This window comes from Schistocerca serialis, chromosome 2, assembly GCF_023864345.2.
Source record: "Schistocerca serialis cubense isolate TAMUIC-IGC-003099 chromosome 2, iqSchSeri2.2, whole genome shotgun sequence".
NCBI classification, from domain to species: Eukaryota; Metazoa; Arthropoda; class Insecta; order Orthoptera; family Acrididae; genus Schistocerca; species Schistocerca serialis.
The window spans coordinates 337,423,344-337,438,032 of record NC_064639.1 but is presented as its reverse complement, the minus strand read 5'-3'; positions in this window follow the sequence as shown (position 1 = coordinate 337,438,032).

Sequence of the window (14,689 nt, the reverse complement as noted above, 5' to 3'; positions counted from 1 at the left end):
CAAATCCTGTCAAAAACTGAATTAGCTGTTAACTGAAATGTAGCAAATCCTGTCTAAAACTGAATTAGCTGTTGAAGTCAATGAAGTGAAGAAATTAACGAAGAAATTAATCAGGTAAAGGAATCCCACAGTTATTAAACTTCAAACAGGTGGTCTACGACCGTAGTCTGTAACGTTTACGACCTAGGATATAAGACAGTTTTTCTTCAAATTTATTTTTATTCTTCAATAAAATTTCCTTTGTTTATACACTTCTCCCAGCGATGTTCCGCTGTCTGTAACGTCTTTCTCTGCAAAATCGTTGTTTACGAATGCGATGGCCTCTTCATTCTACGGAAATTTCTCTCCTCCAATGTCAGCTTGTAGCTGAGGTAGATCAAGTGCGCAAGAACGGTGATACTGCAACAGAAACCGCAATTTGTGGACGATTGCCATGGCAACCGCTGAAGCGTGAGATGGCGCAGAATGAATGATCATGGTACCCAACGTGCGGTTAGCTTTCTCACTCTAAATATTCCGTCGATACGTGAAAATACGTTCTTTAGATATGCTCATAGCCTCAGCTATCTATCTCACCTTAATTCGACAGCTCTCTAGCACCGTTTGGTAAACTTGAGCACTGTTGTCGTCGCTGGCTGCATGTTTTAACCAATCCGAACGCTCACCGTCACCGAAGCCGATAGGCCATGTTTAAATTCAGCTGCCCAAAATTTTACGCTATTAAAGTTTGGCGCATAGTCGCCGTAACAGCGTCCAACTCGTGCCTGATTTCATTAGGCGTACTGTCTTTTAAAACCAAAAATGATAGCTCTATGCTCGATTTTGTCCATTTTCACAAAAACACGCGCGTAGATTCACTAAAACGACTGTCAAACAACAACTGCGCTTCCATAATGGCCAAAATTTTTGTTGGTTGGTTGACTGATTTGGAGGTGGGGAGCAAACAGCGAGGTCATCGGTCCCATAGGATTATGGAGGGATGGGGAATGAAGTCGGCCGTGCCCTTTCAAATGAAACATCCCGGCATTTGACTGAAGTTGATCTGGATGGCCGGACTCGGGTTTGAGCCGACGTCCTTCCGAATGCGAGTCCTATGTGCTAACATCTGCGCCTCCTCGCTCTGTGAAATTTTGATGAGTGCTGTACCAGGCACGCACAAAAAATTCTCCAACTTTTGTTGACTAATGCTGCTATCTTCATGTTCAGTCGGAAACTTTGCAGACTACCATAACTTTCGCTTCATGAATGATTCACAAATGTATTCTTTTGCATGAGATTAGACGCGAAGTGCATCCATATATTCCCCCTGTCAGTCAATGCTGCAGAGTTTTCCAATTACGAAATTTCAGCTGTCCGCGTCACAGGCACTTTTCGATTCCGCGATTGTAGAAACCATGTGGTTTTGAGGCGGAGAACTCGTCCCACGTTTGTAGCGCATTCTCATCCGGATCCGATGGTTCTTGAAGGTATTTTGATAGAGAGAGGAAAAGGTGGGAATCTGATGGCATAAGTTGAAGTGAATAAGGCGGGTGCAGAATGACTTCCCAACCCAACTCCCGTATACTGCTTTTGTCAGTCTAGCAGAATGCAGGCGGGCGTTATCGTGGAATAATTTCCATTCACATAGTCTCCCTTGCCGTCGTTCTCGGACTACGTCAGCAACACGTCTCAATTGTTGGCAGTAAATGTCAGTAGTGGGAGTTACACCACGGGGAAGCAATTCGTAACACACCATACAGTTCCTGTTTCAACAGATGTGCAATATTATCTTTTGTGGATTCGCGAATATTTTTATACGGACAGTTGCTGTTTTATTTGGGTTCAGCCATTCGTTTATTTTCCTTGGGTTAGGATAAAGACACCATTTCTCGTCACCAGTAATGATACAGGATTGGAATGTCGGTATTTTTCGCGGGCCAATTGATGACGAGGAAGCCGAGAAGCACCGTCGATTTTTGTGATTTTGGCTTAGAGCATGCGTTATCGAAACGCCACATTTTTAAACCTTACCCACTGAATACAGAGATCTCACGATGGTGGAATGATCACAGTTCATCATATTTGCCAGTTCTCGAGTACACATCAATCATTATGGGTTAAAGCGTTGAAACCATCTTCATCAAATCACGCAAGTCTTCGGAATGTGAAGGGTCAAAACGTTCCTCCTTATAGCGAGAAACCCCTTTTCTTGCCGTGCTCTGCCCAATGATGTTATCCCCATACTTGGCGCGAAAGTTTCTGACTGCCTCCGCTGCTGCCACCCCTTTCAAACAGGAGAATATGTCGGAAAAGTAGCGATTTCTCCACTTTACACTCCATTATCTAGCGTCCGCAGTTTCACTCACTATTTCCAAATGACGAAATGACAATATGTAAACTCAAATAGCAACAGTGAACCACAAATAAAAAAATGACAATCGATAAACAAACCCATAACAACCGTAACAGGAACACGGAAAACAAAAATGCTTCGAACTTACGCATGAACTTAATGCTTTTAATTAGGAATCGCGTGCTGCAATCAACAACAAATAATTCAAATACACGGAAATCATATTTACTGAAAATATCGAAGGAAGTGTGACCGTAATCATTCTGATGGGCAATACAGGAGTCAATGAAGCTCTGATGCTCAGGACGATATAATCGATTCATGGGATTCCACATCATTGCGTCCTCTTCATCCCGTTAGTAGAAAATTGGTACTACAAGACCTCCACCCTCAGAAAAATGTACAGAAACGGCCTTCGAGTAAAGTCAATTCCAGGAAGCGACTAGTACGGACAAAACCAATTGACAGTCGCGTTACAGAGATTATAGTCCTCAGCGGTCTGTTCGGAGAAAGCTGGCTGGCTATAATACTTTCCAACCTGAAGCTATTCGGGCACTCTTTCGACCCCAGTGAATATGTCATCCAAAACTCCGCTGAGGATAAATCCTGATAGCCTTCCCACTCACAGCTCTGACCTTGTCATAAATAGTAACAGAGAACTACTCACATGCTGACGGAAAAACCAACTCGCAGCAATTACAAGGAGTTGTGCAAAATAAAGGAAAGTTGGTAGACGCGTTTTTGCACTAAAAGATGAAATCTGCTCAAGTTTCGTGCCAGTCGTATAAGACTATGGGAATACAAAGCACGTTTGCTTTAAATAAAAGCCCTAATAGTGGCGAGCGTTGGTTATCTTTGAGATTAGGCGTGGCGAGTTGATGTTAGTCAAGAATGCCTTTATGGCGATAAAGACGCCATTATCAACACATTGCTGATCACTAACATCGATCAGTTGTAGAATTTTGGAACACGTATTATGTTCGAGTATAATGACTTTTCTGGAGGCTAGAAATCTATTTTGTAGGAATCAGCATGGTTTCCGAAAAAGACGATCGTGTGAAACCCAGCTCGCGCTATTCGTCCACGAGATTCAGAGGGCCGTAGACACGGGTTCCCAGGTAGATGCCGTGTTTCTTGACTTCCGCAAGGCGTTCGATACAGTTCCCCACAGTCGTTTAATGAACAAAATAAGAGCATATGGACTATCAGACCAATTGTGTGATTGGATTGAAGAGTTCCTAGATAATACAACGCAGCATGTCATTCTCAATGGAGAGAAGTCTTCCGAAGTATTTCAGGTGTGCAGCAGGGGAGTGTCGTAGGACCGTTGCTATTCACATTATACATATATGACCTTGTCGATAACATCGGAAGTTCACTGAGGCCTTTTGCGGATGATGCTGTAGTATATCGCGAGGTTGTAACAATGGAAAATTGCACTGAAATGCCGGAGGATCTGCAACGAATTGACGCATGGTGCAGGGAATGGCAATTGAATCTCAATGCAGACAAGTGTAATGTGCTGCGAATACACAGAAAGATAGATCCTTTATCATTTAGCTACAATATAACAGGTCAGCAACTGGAAGCAGTTAATTCTATAAATTATCTGGAAGTAGGCATTAGGAGTGATTTAAAATGGAATGATCATATAAAGTTGATCGTCGGTAAAGCAGATGCCAGACTGAGATTCATTGGAAGAATCCTAAGTAAATGCAATCCGAAATCAAAGGAAGTAGGTTACAGTACACTTGTTCGCCCACTGCTTGAATATTGCTCATACAACGGAGAGCAGCGCCCTTCGTTACATGATCATTTAGTAATCACGAAAGCGTTACAGAGATGATAGATAAACTCCAGTGGAAGACTTTGCAGGAGAGACGCTCAGTAGCTCGGTACGGGCTTTTGTTGAAGTTACGAGAACATACCTTCAGCGAGGAGTCAGGCAGTATATTGCTCCCTCCTACGTATATCTCGCTAAGAGACCATGAGGATAAAATCAGAGAGATTAGAGCCCACACAGAGTCATACCGACAATCTTTCTTTCCACGAACAATACTTGACTGGAATAGAAGGGAGAACCGATAGAGGTACTCAAAGTACCCTCCGCCACACACCGTCGGGTGGCTTGCGGAGTATGGATGTAGATGTAGTTTTAGAACGAGATCATGTAACAGGGAAACGAGAAGCTGGATGTTCGTTCTGCGATACTGCAGGCATGTAGCAACTGTATATGACTGCTGGTAGCGGCGGTCACGAGAACGTACGGCCGTAGGATGAACGGATTCCGGACGGCCATGTGGCACTGCAAAGAGGGAAGACCATTGTGTTCGGCGTATGGCACTGGACACTGTACTCCAGTTTGAGCAGCAGTTAGCACGACAGTGACACAACGAACTGTTACAAATCGGTTACTTCAAGGACAACTCCGAGCCAGACTCCCTGTAGTGTACAGTATACTGACCTCAAATCACCGCCATTTGGGACTTCAGTGGCGTCAAGAAAGAGTTCATTGAAGAGTAGGGTGAAAGTCTGTTGTGTTTCCTAATGAAATCTGGTTCTGCTTCGGTGCCTGTGATGGCCATGAAAAGACACTATATATGCAAATTTGTACGTCAGTCTGGTGGTTCAACCTGTTTTGCTGTCCATTCCATGCAGTGTTTTCCAACAGGATAACGTCCGCCCACTTACCACTGCTGCAACTCAACATGCTGTAAAAAGTGTAGACCTTTAACGTGGCCTGCTCGATCGCCAGATCTGTCTTCAATCGAGGACATATGACATCTCCTCCGACGACAACACCGGCGTCATCCACAAACAGCATTAACCGTTCTGCACTGACCAACCAAATGCAACGACTTGGAACTCCATCCTATAGACTGACATCTGGCACCTGCTCAACACAATTCAGGCACGTTTGCAAACTTGCATCCAGTATTCTGGCGGAGTAACCGGTTATTAATGTACCTGCATCTCAAATTTCTCATGGCTTGTCTCACGCTTACATTAACCTATGATCCTGCAAAGTTAACCACTCTACATCCCCCCCCCAACCCCCTCCCCCTCCTCACCCCAGCCTACTGTGCTAGAACAGCTTCAGAAATCACAGATGTAAGGAATAAAACTGTGGGCATTAGTCACATAGTGCCCCTGAAGATACTTGTGTGTAAGACACAGCCAGCCTCAGTCATAGAGAGATCCTGTAAACTGTAAATTATGGAAAACATTACTGCGGCTTGGATTTTCATATGAAATTCAAACAGGAGTAGCATATCAGCTTCAGAGAATTGTATGTCATTAATTCATATGGGCCAGACGTTAAAATTGATATCACCACCCTTCTGTGGAAATACCTTCATACTCTCCCACCGTGAAGTTACCGTTAGTATGCGAATTAGGTTACGCTCTACACCATCCATTCAGCAATCGAAATACTTCTTCTGATGATACAAGATACGTGAGGTGGACTAGTTCGTCTTGTTGTCCCAATTAGAGTAGACGGTTCTAGTAGTGTGAGACGATTCCAATGTCAACAATTTAGAGTGGCGACCTCATAGATGGATGGATGGCGCAGGATAAAGCTCGGCTAATATAACACAGGGCAATTAGCTCATAATTCACATCGACGTCTCCCTTATTCTGATGTCTCTCCCTCACAGAAATGACTGTTTGTGGACCTCAAGTTAAAATACGTACTAATGAGCCATACCATTATGACCACTGCTTACCGCGAGACTTAATGCGGGCTCGTGCTACAACAGCCACGTAAAGGGGTAAGGAGAGTATCTACCTGGTGCAGAGACGAAGCGGTATTCATTCTAGCAACGATATATGCCACAAGTCCACTAACATGAGTGACACCGACAAAGGAAAGATTCTTAAGACCCGGCGCCTGGGAGGGAGCATCTCCGAAGCGGGGAAGCTGGTCGGCTGTTCACTTGCTAAAGTGGTTGACCGATGGTGAAACCACAGGGATATGTGAAAGCGTTGGACGTCCACACCTCATCACAGATAAGCATCAATCTCTGGCAGATGTGGTGACAGAGTACAGTTCTGATGCAGTCACAAGTATTTGGGAGCACACCTTTCAGCGCACATTGTTGAACATGAGGCTCTGTTGCAGATGGTCGCTACGTATTCCCATGTTGACACGGGCCAGTGAGGCAATATTATACTTTGGTTGACATTCATCTGGGTTTTCCATAGGACCTGCAGTAGTTGCCAAAGGCAGCAAAGGTATCACCTGATTCCTTTCATGTTTCATGTCTTCTCCGAAATCGATGGCATCTTCAAGTAGGATAACTGTCCGTCTCACAAGAGAAGAAGCGTGCTACAGTAATTTTAGAATCATAACAGTGAACACATGTTGACGTTTTGACATCAGTAACAGTGAACTCACGTTGACGCTTTGAATCCAAATTCGCCTGAACTAAACTCAGTGGTTCGCATCTGGCAAGATGTCACCAGTACCCCACTCACACTCCAGTGGCGAGTAATCTGCAAAAATTAGGTGATCTTCGCGTAGACATATGGTGTCATATACGTCCGGAAAACCATCGAGGACCTGTCGAATCCAAACAATGCAAAATCGCTGTTGTATAGCGTTCCAAAAGTGAAACAACACGCTGTTAATCAGAGTGTTTAATGTTTTGGATCACTAGCGTAACTGTTTGGTCGTACTGCATGACACTTGCAGAACAGATCGATGACCTATCGCTCTAACGACAAGAGGGACCGGAACAGAAACAAAATTTTCTATCCAGTATCCTGCGGAACATCATGAAAGTAAATGTGCATTTTAATTAAAAAATAATATTCAACCGCTGAAGTTTCAGATTCTTTTCCAGCACTCTTAGCCTGCTACACATTTCCCCAAACGATATCCAAGATTCAGCTTACATACTTCGTCATATAACGGAATATACAATGCTTACGAGCGATTAAATAACGAGGCATTGTACTTAAGTTGGATAAGGTGTCCACATCTTGGAAATGTAATTCATAATGCCTGACATCCGTTTCAAGTTCATTCCTCACCTGTTTTATTACTTCTTCATTTCGTACTTCGTATGTCCCCTTGATACTTAATAGTCTTCGATTTTAATTTTTCCATATTCTTCATTTCCATATTTCTTATCTGTATGACATCGGTTTATTTCTCTGATCAAAGAAAACTTTCTAAACGTGTGCCTAATATTTTAGATATTTTCGTTGTTTCATCCTTCTTTCTTCCTAATTAAGAATATTGTTGAACATCTTTTACAGTTCTTCCTAATTTTTTCCTTCGCAAGCGTTTGTCTCCTTTCTACTACCCTTCATCACTGTCTTTGGAAATTTGGAAAGTTGTGGTAAGTGCTAAAGGGCCAAACTGCTGAGGTCATCGGTCCCTAGGCTTATACACTAATTAATCTAACTTAACCTAACTTTCGCTAAGAACAACACACACACCCATGCCCGAGGGAGGACTCGAACCTCCGACGGGAGAAGCCGAGCGAACCGTGGGAAGGTGTCCTAGACCGCACGGCTACCCCGCGCGGCTCACTGTCTTTGATTTCTGTATCTGCAGTAGTCCATTTTCTGTATTAAGCATGTCGTCCATTGCTTTCACCAGCTCTTTCGGTCTTCCTTACGTCCAGCTGCGAGGGTTATCTTGTCTGAGTACCTCAACATTTGAATGTGTTCCACTATCACTTTTACTCATTTTGTGGTTGGTTGGTTGGTTGTTTGGGGAAGGAGACCAGACAGCGTGGTCATCGGTCTCATCGGATTAGGGAAGGATGGGGAAGGAAGGCAGCCGTGCCCTTTCAGAGGAACCATCCCGGCATTTGCCTGGAGTGATTTAGGGAAATCACGGAAAACCTAAATCAGGATGGCCGGACGCGGGATTGAACCGTCGTCCTCCCGAATGCGAGTCCAGTGTCGAACCACTGCGCCACCTCGCTCGGTCCTCATTTTGTGAAATTTCCTTTAACATACTTGATTACTTCTTCGGCATAATCTGTAACCCTCCCTTACACCAATTTTAAGACAAACTTATCTTTCTTTAACTTTCACTGTTATCACTCCACTTGCATTTTGTAGGTGTTATAGCTTATTCATCAGTCTATACTTTAGCTCTAACGTTACACGGTTAATGGACATTTTATTTGATATTGAATAGTTGAAGGCATGTACTGAGAGAGTATTCCAATTTTTCTTCAACCTTTCATTACCAAACTTGCCAGAATTCCTTTCTGGTAACTTTTCCCTTTCTAAAATCAAATTTACCTGGTTGCGCAAGTCTTTTCTGTTATTCCGTGTTTTATTCTGGTTATTAGTTTACAAGTATGACTTTTCAATCTAATCGCACCTGTAGTATTTACTTTTATTCTCAGGCGTTTTCTCTGGTAACATTTTGATAATATGTCCTAGGAAACCTGATAATAAGTCCCATCTTTCGTAAATGTTTGACATAAAATTCCTAAGACTCTCACAAATCTTAATAAATTAAAAACTATATCGTCGATTGCTGTTGGCTAACTTGAGTTATTGCGCAGTGCTCTATCACACTGAAGTACCTCCTTGCTGTGGGCTGCAGAGGCCGCCACCCCAAACGTATGACGCTGTTCACCACAGGTCGTAAATGTGGGTGAAGAAACACATACATCGCATGGATAATGATCGAGTGAATAGATCAGAACTATCCGTGGTGCGCGCCGGCAGCAGATGGTGAGTTTGAAGAAAATCACACAAAGCAACGCTTCCCTCTTACAAACGCTAGCTGCTGGCGGAGGTATTATCGTGTGGATAATGTTTGCATGGAGCCTCTCATAACTGCACCACTATCTTTTAAAATCTAACGATCCATAATTCATAGTCAGCTAAAGCGTATTCGCTTGTTCCCTGGCAGCAAACGACAGGTGATCTGACCGTCAGCAAATGGTTCTACCATTGCATAGCTTACGAATTGTATGAAAACGTAAGTAAATAGGCTTATTAGACCGGAGCCAATTTTCATAAAATTCTTACAGTTCTTGGTCTGTTTTATGTTGAAAAACATTTAAGCAACATTTAAAAACTTGACGCGGGCTACAACAGAGAACGATTGTATGGGAATTTGTCAGAATGGCATGTCTGAATGCTGTCGTTGAAGAGGAACCCGAATGTTAAAGCGGGGAGGAGAGGTCGGATTGGTAGAACCTGTATACTGCGGAAGCGTTTGCTTACGTGACAGATGATGAAATGGGTGTTGTTCCGGAAATTTCAGCACATAGAAAAGTAAAATTGCTGTAGTGAAATTGAAAGCAAGGGAGTCAACATTATGAGTGAAAATGGAACTCGACTTTCTTACGTTGAGTACAGTGCGGATAGTTGCAGAGACTGAATTGAGGAAGGGTTTGCTGATGTAGTAGAAGAAGAAATGAGTGTCGTTCAACAAGTCACAGAGAGTCCAGTGTTAGAGTTAGTGATTAGGAAGATTTGCTGTCGAACAAGACATGACTTGCAGATAACTCAATCGGACTTTCTAAACTGTCTGGTGCAAGTAATAACGATATGTTTGTTCAAGCTAGCGAGGCAGAAGACATACTGTTGAACTGTAGAAGGAATATGATCCACACAATCCGAACATGTCAAAGCCAGGGAGTTATAAGAATTGTCACACATTCACACCTCATGCCCCCAAGTTGCTGGCAAGAATTATTTGCTTTTAGAAAAGGTAAAGTCACAAGAATGGCAGTGAAGATATTGTGTTTCATAATGTAGTCCAGGCGTAAGAAAAAAAAAGCAAGAAATAGAATTTATCAATCTGGAAAAAGCATTAGACAACATACACTGGTGCAAGGCGCTCTAACCCCACCGAAAAATAGGCATGAGCTAAAGGGAAAAACGGTCAACGTAAAATACATACAAGTGGCAAGATTGAATAGTGAGAAGGTAAGATCAAGGGAGAAATGGCCGGATTAGAAAAGATGTAAGACAAGAATGTAGTCTTTCACCTCTACTGTCCAATCTGTACATCAAAATGCAATGATGGAAATAAAAAGAATGTTCAGGTGTGAGATTAAAATTCTGGTTGCAAATATCAGTGACAAAATTCGCTTATGACACTGCTGTAACTTGAAGTGCGAAAAAATACTGTACCTACTGAAGGAAAAAATAGTCTATTGAACATAGAAATGGATTGAAGGCAAAGCACAGTGAGAGGTAAGTAACGAGTAGTAGCAGAAATGAGATTAGCGATATACTTAACATCAAAGTTAGGGACCAAGCTGTGGACAAAATGAAAGAATTCAGGTACCTCGGACCAAAAAAGCACATTACATACCAGGCAAAGAGGGTATAAAAAGTTAATACGGACAAAGGATTTGTACTTAGTCAAAAGAAGTCTCCTCATGTCAAAGTTCGGTCTTAATATTAGGAACGTATTTCCGATAACGTTCATTTGGTGCATAACATTGTATGGATGTGAATCATGAGCTGAGGAGAAATCGGAAACGATAGGAATCGAAGATGAAGGACCTTCGAAACTGGATCAGCTGGTAAAATACGAGATGGAGCGCCGAATCGACGCGGAGAAGAACGTGTGGAAGACCTTAACAAGAAGAAGAATGATCGGGCATATCTTAAGACATGAAGGACTTAGGTAGCTGTATATGAAAAAAGCTTTGAGAAAGAAAGAAAATGGTACACATCCGATAAATAATTGAAGACGCTTGCAAATGCTATGCTGAGATGAAGATCTTAGCATAGGGGAGCAAGTCGTCATAGGCCGCGTCATACCACTCATAGATTTGTGATCTATATAAAAAAAAAGTTAAAATAAAATGCCTTCTAATAGAGGGTGTCAGGAGGAAAGTTATATACCTTGAGGGATGATAGTGATTCTGAACAACAAACGTCATACGAAAACATGTTCTGGTCTCAACAGTTTCCGAGGAAACTAATGACAACAAATGTTTTCTTTAACTGTGTACATTTCCTAACAAAAGTTGTTCATGAAGTCCGCCAAGTGCTTTTGCAGCTCTTGTAGACCGATGCTGTGCTGCTGGTGTGAGCTCCTTCGTACGGTCCTTTACCTGAAGTTCCTCCTTTATGTCCAATCTACACTTGTGGATTCTTAAGCCAACCTCACGAAGTAATGGAGTAAGTAATGTAATGTAATGCAATGTAAGTAATCTAATGGAGTAAGTGAAATGCGCACTAAAGTGGTCAGTAAGGATACTATTACGTAGCCCAATGTCACTTTGGTTGTATCCGCATCTGACTCCTGGTGAAGAAGGAGAGGCGACTAACCCCTGTGATTTTCAAACAGCTGCATGTCGGACACGATTAAGAAAAGGACTTACGTTCATTTGAAGTACTTTATTCTGAATCATCAATGTTATGCCAATCAAAGCAGCCACTTTCCTTTAAAAACTGTAGGAAAAAAACTATGAAGCCGCTGTTTCAATTTCGACAAACATCCTGCTTTGAGAACCTGTAACTATATTCCAACGCCGTAAGGTGACTGTACTGAACCCACAATGGCACAACAAAAAATACCACTGTCCAGAATCGCCTTTCTCCTGAGCGACTGGAATATGAGAACTTCCTATCTCGGATGTCTGGCGATTTTTCATTTATTTATTTATCGTACCACGCATGATCCCTAAAGACCGTTAAGGAAACTTGCCCACTCACCGTTAACAAAGCTGATGTTGACATTCTGAGAATGTAGATGTCAGCGTTGCTCGTTTGGTGCTACACAAATGTTGATGGTCACCGGGAAGAAAATGAATAAAATATCTGTTAGAATACGTGTGAGGCACTGGAGTGTTGTGCTCAAGAATTTGCTTTAGACGAGTCGCAGGATGTATGGTTGTGAGATTAGAGGTATTATCCCGGCCACCTAAAATTCCGGCTCGAGCTGGCACCAATGATCGACGAGGTTTCTACGTAGCATAGAGTGGCTCGTTTACATCACAGTTGATGGTAATTACCGTAAAAGGCATCTTGGACAAAATTATTAACTCTCTGAGTCATATCTCGCAATACCTCATAATGGTTAGTCATACCTGCAGGATAAGGAACAATCTCCTAGGTATGAGAAAACCTCATAGCAGTGAGATAATATCGAAGTCATCATTTATGGGATCAGATGAAGAGGTGCTTTCTTAATAACGACGTTTCACTTCCAAATGCCTTTAGTTTTTGTTATTATTATTATTACTGTTTTTTTTTTTGGGGGGGGGGGGGGGGTTCATCAGTCTTCTGACTGGTTTGATGCGGCCCGCCACGGATTCCACTGCTGTGCCAACCTCTTCATCTCAGAGTAGCACTCCCAACCTTTGTCCTCAATTATTTGCTGAAAGTGTTCCAATCACTGTCTTCCTCTACACTTTTTTTCCTCTACAGCTTCCTGTAGTACCATAGAAGTAATTTCCTGATGTCTTACCAGATGTTCTATAATCCAGTCCCTTCTGATTGTCAGTGTCTTCCACGTATTCCTTTCCTCGCCGATTCTGCGGAGACGCTGCTCATTCCTTACCTTATCACTCGACCTAATTTTCAACATTCGTCTGTGGAACCACATCTCAAATGCTTCAATTCTCTTCTGTTCCGGTTTTCCCACAGTCCATGTTTCACTACCTTACACTGCTGTACTCCAGACGTACATTGTCAGAAATTTCTTCCTCAAATTAAGCGCTGTGTTTCATATTAGCAAACTTCTCTAGGCCAGGAATGTCCTTTTTGCCAGTGCTAGTCTGCTTTTGATGTCCTTGCTCCGTCCGACGTTGGTATTTTGCTGACAAGGTAGCAGAATTCCTTTACTTCATATACTTCGTGGCCATCAATCCTAATGTTAAGTTTGTCACTGTTGTCATTTCTGTTACTTCTCGTGACTTTCGTCTTTCTTCGATTTACTCTCAATTCATATTCTGTACTCATTAGATTGTTCATTCCATTCAGCATGTCATGTGATTCTTCTTCACTTTCACTGAAGATAGCAATGTCATCAGCGAATAGTATCATTGGTGGCCTTTCACTTTGAATTTTAATTCCACTCCTGAACCTTTCTTCTATTTCCATCATTGCTTCTTTGATGTACAGATTTAGCAGTAGGGGAGAAAGACTATATCCCTCTCTTACACTCTTCTTAACCCGAGAGCTTCGTTCTTGGTCGTCCACTTTTATTATCCCCTCTTGGATTTTGTACATATTATATGTTACCGGTCTCTACCTATAGTTTGTCCGTAGCTCGTGGTAGTGGGGTAGCGTTCTCGCTTCCCGCACCTGGGTTCCCGGGTTCGATTCCCGGCGGGTTCAGGGATTTTCTCTTCCTATTAATGACTGGGTGTTGTGTGATGTCCTTAGGTTAGTTAGGTTTCAGTAGTTCTAAGTTCTAGGGGACTGATGACCATAGATGTTAAGTCCCATAGTGCTCAGAGCCATTTGAACCATTTTCTCTCTATAGTTTATCCCTGTTTTTCTCAGAATTTCGAATATAGTACACCATTTGACATTGTCGAATGCTTTTACCAGATTGACCCAACCTATGAACGCGTCTTGGTTATTCTTTAGACTTGCTTCCATTATCAACCTCAATGTCAGAATTGGCTCTCTGCTTCCTTGAACTTTTCTAAAACCAAACTGATCGTCATCTAACACTTCCTAAATTTACTTTCCATTGATCTGCACATTATTCTTGTCAGTAACTTGGATGCATGGGCTGTTAAGCTGATTGTGCGGTAATTCTCGCAGTAGTCAGATCTTCCAGTGTTCGGAATTGCGTGGATGATATTTTTCCGAAAATCAGATGGTATATCAAAACACTAGCCGCTGAAATGTGGCGATTTAGTCTTTCTCTACTGATTTCTGTCTACTTATTGAATCTACGCAACATCGCTTCGATTAACTTTCTCAAATTCAGTGGTGTTCTGATGCTTTCGCCAGAGTTTATGGTGTGTTTAACGCAAATCTGTAGAACTGCGCCAGCCCTCGCCATTCTGGCGAATGTATTAATGCCGAACTGATGTCCCAGATCTTCGAAGAACTACTTAGTATTATGATGTATCATGCAGCGTAACTTGCTGTGACAGTGCGAGAGAGAGAGAGACAAAGATATTGTTTATTACTCTGTGGCGGTCAGCGGTCACATAATTATTCTTAGGAGATAGAGCTTTTGTTCTTCTTAAGAGTAAAAAGTTTAGGAGAGGAGAGCCATTCTTGTGATGTAAAAATCGACTCCATTGCGAGTTTTGATTCACATTGTAAAATATATGTGTATATGGAAGGAAATCAGTTAATAGAACAATAAAATATTGTTTATTTCAAGAAGGTACGTGTTATTATACACCCAGCGATATACTTCTATTGTGATTTACAAATAAACACCAG